The following is a 6,987-nucleotide window of genomic DNA, read 5'->3' on the forward strand; positions in this document are numbered from 1 at the left end:
TATCTGACCATTATTAATACAATGGGGAATTGCTCTTGTGATTCTCCCCATGCACATGATATTTGGAAATAAACATTTCTCTTATTAATCTGCCATAATTGTGAGTTGATCTTTCAGCCAATTTTCAGGGAAAAAGCAAGTTTCGCCTTCCTCCGTATATATATTTACATTTATATTTCTGTGCTGTGTGAAGAGCTTTCAAACCTGAGCCTTGTTCATTTTAATGAACAATGAAATCAATGAAAATTTAATTAGAAACATTTGACATGTCAAACAGCCTGGTAAAATATTAGATCAATAACTCACTACTATGAATAGCAGTATTATTTTGAATGAACTTTATGTGTGAACAGAGAATGGGTGTTAAGTGGGCTCATCCAGTCAGCTATACTTGCTAAAATAAGAATTTAACACACACACACACACACACACACACCTCTGCCGTCACACAGAGTGATATTAATATTTGCTGCCAGCCAAGAGGTGGCCTACTAAGTAAAATAAGAGATTAAAATGAAGAAAAAAATTCCTTCATCTACAAAAGAATGACCATGATTGCCCTTCACATTTTGTAGACATATAGTATTTTGAGGCAGACACTTTGATGCAATTAGGCTACCATTAATGTGTAAAACTGGTATTTTCACCCAATCTCTAATCTTTGTTCATCATTGATCCCCCATCTCTGGGTATGAGGGAGAGAGTAGTACATAAGCAATAAAATCAGGCCCTACTGGCAGAAAAATCACATTCAACTGTAAAGCAGATGTTGACCACCCTTGTTTACTTTAGAGAGGTTTATTAACTATTATCACCAAAGTTTCTAGTCCTTCTCTGAGAACTCACTTGTACATTGCATAATCTGTTTCTCTAATTGTTTTATTTATCCTTTATTAGGATGATGTCAACATGAAACTATTTTTAATTAGTAAATATATATATATATGCTTAATAATAATATTTGCCCCATTTTAGATGGACACCCTGTATTCTGTAAGCTTCATGAGTATGCTACCCTTTTCACACTGGTGGATGGGGTAATAAGAATTGATTCTTTATTCTTAGTTCAGACATATTAAGAGATTTCTTAATTATATTTTTAATAGCTCACTCAATTATACAGATATTTTGTGCTTACTACTGGGAAAAAACCTCACAATAATGGATTTGGAGGATAGTACTGATATTCTCTTAGAATCTAATTCAATTCTAATGGATTTTAAAAAATCTTTGTGTTTCTTGATAGGTTTTAAAAAGGTCAGTTGCTCAGTAGTTGCTGAATGCAGGATGAGAAAAGAGTTTTTCTAGACTGAGATTAGGATATAAATGTGTAAGTTTATTTTATATTAGAGAGAGGGAAGAGAGTGAGAGGAAGAGATGAGAAAGAGAGAGTAGGGAGTGAGAAAGAAATATTGGGGGAAAGAAAGAAAAAGGGGGTGAGAAAATGGCATGGCATCTCAAAGCAAAAGAGGAAGAACGCTTCCTCTGAAGTCCAGTGGGTAGCTGAATTTAAGGGGGACAAAAAAGTAATGGTAGTTGAATTTACAAGGTATTGTGAACATGAAGTCTGTGTCCATTTTTTCCTCCAGGAGAGTTGAAAATAAACATTTGTCTTGATATTCCCAGTCCTGAAACCTGATTGTTCATATTCTAATGTTCATTTGTCTTGGATCCTGGGAATCACTTGAGGCTTAAAGAAACAAATCTAAAAGACAAAGAAGCTGGGTAAATCTAAAAAAAAAATAATGACATTTCCTTTTGATTCATTGGGTTTCTCACTGGTTTGTGAAAACAGAAATCCTTAGGGGTGGGGGAGGAGTTGGCAAGAGAAAGAAAGCACAGAGAGATCAAATTTAGGTCTTATTAAAAAGCTATGAGTTAATAAGTTTTCTATTATTTCACTATAAAGACTGAGCATTCCTACATTTCTGAATATAAAAATAATAAAGTCTTAAAAAAATAAAATAAGTAGGGGCAGTGCCTGTGGCTCAGCTGTTAGGGCACTGGCCCCATATACTGAGGGTGGTGGGTTCAAACCCGGCCCCGACCAAACTGCAACAAAAGAATAGCTGGGCGTTGTGGCAGGAGCATGTAGTCCCAACTACTTGGGAGGCTGAGGCAAGAGAATTGCCTAAGCCCAGGAGTTGGAGGTTGCTATGAGCTGTGTGATGCCATGGCACTCTATGGAGGATAATAAAGTGAGACTCTGTCTCTAATAAAATAAAATAAAATAAAATAAAATAAAATAAGTAAACACAAAAAGTAGAAAATTGAAAGGTGTTAAAGACAGTGTCCTAAGACAAGACCAGAGAGGAAATATTTCGGCTAAGTTTATTCAAAGAGGACCCACTTGGGCAGTGCAAAGATGTTGTCTGCTCCAGGGGTGCAGTTAAAGATCCATTTGATATAGGGCTGTAGAGGGTAGGCAAATTCCACAGAATGCCCAGGGCTTTGATGAGTTAGGGTTCTCTGGCAAGAACTTCTTAGGATGGGGATAACTAAGTACTTTGTGTCTGTTTTAGAAGGAGAGGAAGAGCAAGGGTGGGGGAGGGGAGGAGTAGGAGAGGAAAGAGTTTTTGTGCAACTATTTAGGTGCCCCCAACATTCCTAACTCTTGTTAAAAGGGGTGCTAGAGTGCTGGGCGTGGTGGCTTATGCTTGTAATCCTAGAATTGTGGGAGGCCCAGGTCGGTGGATTGCCTGAGTTCAGGAGTTTGAGACCAGCCAGAGTAAGAGTGAGAGCCTATCTCTAAAAAATAGCTGGGTGTTGTGGAGGACACCTGTAGGCCCAGCTACTTTGGAGGCTATCACTGGAGAATCACTTGAACCCAAGAATTTGAGGTTGCTGTGAGCTATAAGGCCACTGCACTCCAGGATGGAGAAAAAGTGAGACTCTGTCTAAAAAAAAAAAAAAAAAAAAAAAAGGATGATGATCTGTGTTCCAAAATTGCTTCTGGCTGAGCGGGGTCATAATTGTCTTCATGGCTTGAGTTTGGTATCAATAGGACTGTGTGGGTTTGGGGTACTTTGGAAGAGGGTTTGGGAGTGGTAGAAATTGGGTGGCAACTGCAGTTGACATATTTTTTAACCTGCCTTGAATAAATGAGGACATGAATTGGATGAAAGAGTGGCAAAGGTTAATAACAGGAGGATTGAAGCATGGAGGCTGAAGAGAGGTCTTCACAAGTTGTTGAATCAAGATTTCTCATTCTGAGATTGCAGATGGGTAGCTTGTTCTCAGAGCCAAGTGATGCTCTCTCAGACCAGACCAAGCTTGTTGGTGTAGAAACAGTATGCCTACTGTAACAAAATCACAGCCTTCTCCTGCTGTGATTTTGGAGAACTACTGTCAACAGGGAGTTCAACTGGCCTTGTATGAGTTATAACTGACAAAAAACTTCCTGGAAGCTTTTGGCTAGCTCATGGACATCAGTCAGAAGTGGTACTTAGTAATCCCTAGGCTGGTGATCCTGGTGGAAACCCTTGACATGATTAGATCTAAGCTTCTGAGTTGGTTGGCAAGGGGTAACTGAAAAGTAATAAAAAGATGAGTAGGATTACTTTATTTCCCACACAACTGAGAAACTATGGAAAATATAAAAGGGGTTGTATTTTATTTTTTATTTTAATGATGGAGATAGGAGAGAGAAATAGAGGCCTTTAAAATTTAAGAAGACTAGAGGACGTGGATCTGGTACCTATTATAATTAATTTACTCATATGTGTTAGAAAGTTATTTAAAGGCACACTTGTATGAAAAACTGGAACCCATTTTCAAGTCAGACATGTCTGTCAGTTGAAAGTCATTCCCATATATCCATGGGCATGGAAGATGTCCATTTAAGGGACTACTGGTTCTGTAAGGGGAATGCAATCTCCTTTTCTAAGGAGATTATACTCTTCCTTCTAGAGCCTTTCTCCTTTGCTGAAAGGACATGGTTCCAGGGTTCTAGCAAAAGATGTCTCTTGGAGCATTTTATTTTAGGGACCTGGCAACATAGTGGGGGCAGAGCTTTGCTCTGTAGAAGGGCATGGTCTTCTCATTTGGGCCTTTTGTGTAACTATTTCTGGAGAAGTTTAAAAGTGGTAGGCACTATTACAAAGCTTTTCTAGTTTCAGAGCTTCTGTCAATCCCATTTTCTCTTTTTCTCTATCTGAAGCCAGCTGGGAAGCTGGTGGGCAGGGTGGAAGGAAGCCAGTGTGTGGAGCAGAGAGAAGCTAGTGGGTGGAGGAAAGGAAGGCAAAGGGGCATGAGGTGGATGTGGGGCCTGTGAGCATTACTGCCTTCCTGGTTCTATTACTCAGTCCTATCCCAGGCCTGCTGCTCCAGTGTTTGTGTCAACTGTGGACTGGGGAGCATGCATCATGCATGGCTTCTCACATCATTGCTGGTCTACAGGCCTGGTTCTGGTTTCGTGTCTTGTGGCCATAGCCCTGTCTACACTGGGAGGAGGGGTGCATGGCCATTGGGCTGGGGAGGAAGCCATGGAAAGTCTGTGAGGGAGGGAACATGAGGGATTGGTGGGGGGGGGTGACATAGGGGATCCTTGAGGCTCCAGGGAAGATTAGGAGATGGAGGAGCAATAGGAGCTTGAGGAATCACTAGAGGAGGAAAAATAGGGAGGAAGACTGAGGAAGAAATGGGGGAGTTGTTTGATGGATGATTTGTATAGGGAGGAATAAAAGCAGAAGAAAAGAAAGGCCTGAAGATAGGAGATTTTCTTCCATCTGCCATTTTTTTGGAGGAAATTATTTAAGTCCTTTAAACTATTGAAATTAAAGGTCCCATTTTTTTGTTTGTATTAAGGTCAAAGTAGACACTACAAGAGTGTCTCTGTTGAGGGAGGTGGAAGGATCAGCTCCCATGTCTCTGATGTCTTACCTCTACTGGGGTGGACAAGAAGGCTTCCCCTATTTCCCAAGACCCAATGTATGGAGGGGCAAAAAATGAAGAAAGAGAAAGGTCAGGCATCCCTATTTTTCCTAAGAAAACTTGAGGCCCCTAGGACCTGAGAAACCTAAACTAGGATCCAGCTCTGGGCTTAAAGTGAAAAAACAGAATGAATAGAGGTACTTGGGACCCTGGGAGAGAGAATAGCTCTGGAGTACAACCTTTTAGTTGTGCAAATGAACAAATAAAGAAAAAGAAGCAAGGGGAACAGAGTGAGCCAAAAAGTGAGCTGGGGGAGGTTCCGTTGGAAGCTATTTATGCATCTTACTCACTCTTAAATGGCAGTTGGAGGGAAATCCTCTAGGATTCTTTGACAGGAAGGATAACACAGTTGGGTCTGGGAGCCACTAGAACCAGGTTTTGAGAAAACTGGAGTAACTAGAGAGACCAGCAGCCAGCTATCAGGCAGTTGCCAGTCCCAGGTTTTTGGCACCATAATAAAGGTGTAAGTGGTGGTGCCCAGGGATGAGACTGGAGTAAAGATGTTCAGGCTAGGTTTATTGATAGGGTAGGGTGACTCACCTGGGCAGTGCAAAGGTGGCATCTGCACCTGGGGAGCAGTTAGAAACCCCTTTTATATCAGGCTATGTGGGATGGGCAAATTACATACCTTGCCCAGAAGGCTTTAGTGAGTTATGGTCCTTTGGGACGAACTTCTTGGGGATGGAGCTAACTAGGTCTTTTGTGTTTTTCTCTTAGAAAGAGAGAAGGAGGAGAAGGAGAGGAGAAAGGGTTCATGTGTGGCTGAATGAGAAACCGCAACAAAAATAAAACTCTCTGTATTTATGGTAAAAGAATAGAGTAAGGACAAAAAATGTCTGCAGCATACATTGATGGTCATAAAAAAGTGCTTTATATTTTGACTAATTTATCTTTAAAACCATCTGAAAAGAGTTCTGATTTGAATTACTGAGGCTATTGGAAAAACAAACTCAGTTGCTCATATATTCTCACAATACAGAATACTTCTATGACCCCAGATAATGTTGAATTTTTTTCCCCACTCACTCAGTAAGCAGTAAGTTCTACAGTGGATATTATCAGCAGGGTGTCCTCTAAGTCAATTCTTATACTACCTACCTTGAGTCAGCCTCAGATCCCACAAGTTTAGAGCTCTGTCCCAAAAGACTCCCACACACTTTAGACACCAATGGCAAACCTCAGGTTGTTTTTTTGCCTGTGCTCCTGATATACATGGGAATCCATATAACCCCCTCCTTGGGTTTGATTAATCTAGAAGGGCTTATAGAACTCAGGGAACCATTTATATTTACAGGTTTATTATAAAAGATATTATAAAAGATACAGATGAATACCATGAATACCAGATGGAAAAAATGCAAGGGGCAGGGCATGCAGTTTCAATGCCCTCTCTAGACATGCCATTCACCCTAATCCTCCACTTGTTCAGCTATCAGGAAGCTTTCTATACCCAGTCCTTTGTAGGTTTTGATGGAGGGTTCATTACCCAAACATGATTTATTAAATCATTGGTTCTAGGTGATCACCTTTAGCTTCAGTTCCTTTCTCCTCTATAGAGGTTGGGGGATGGGGCTGAATGTACTAGCCCTCTAATCCTGCCTAGGTCAGTCCACATTAGGAAACTATCTAGAGGCTTCTAGTTATTAGCCAATCATTAGCTTACAAAAAAAATACCACTTTGTAAATTCCGATTATTTGGGGGCAGTGTATCATAGGAAGGGAACGGGGAACCAAATCTCTAAACAAATATCACATCTACTTCATAAAATTCTTAGAATCAAATGTGACAATGCTTGTTAATTGCACTAAACTATGTATGTATAATATTTTAAAATATGTTACTTACAGATAATGTGGTGTGATTTTTGTGAAATAGTAGGCTTTGGAAAGTAAACATGAATGTCACTGGAAGCTAAAGGACTGTTTTTTTACAAAGCTTAGCTACCTAATATAATTACAGTAAAATAAATCAATAATTTATTTATCAAAATTGATGTACTATCTTAGAATAAAAGTAATTCTAAATTTATTGCAAATATATTTCATAAGCATCAG

Source organism: Otolemur garnettii, unplaced genomic scaffold (genome assembly GCF_000181295.1).
Source record: "Otolemur garnettii isolate 467f Iridium unplaced genomic scaffold, OtoGar3 scaffold00186, whole genome shotgun sequence".
Taxonomy (NCBI): Eukaryota; Metazoa; Chordata; class Mammalia; order Primates; family Galagidae; genus Otolemur; species Otolemur garnettii.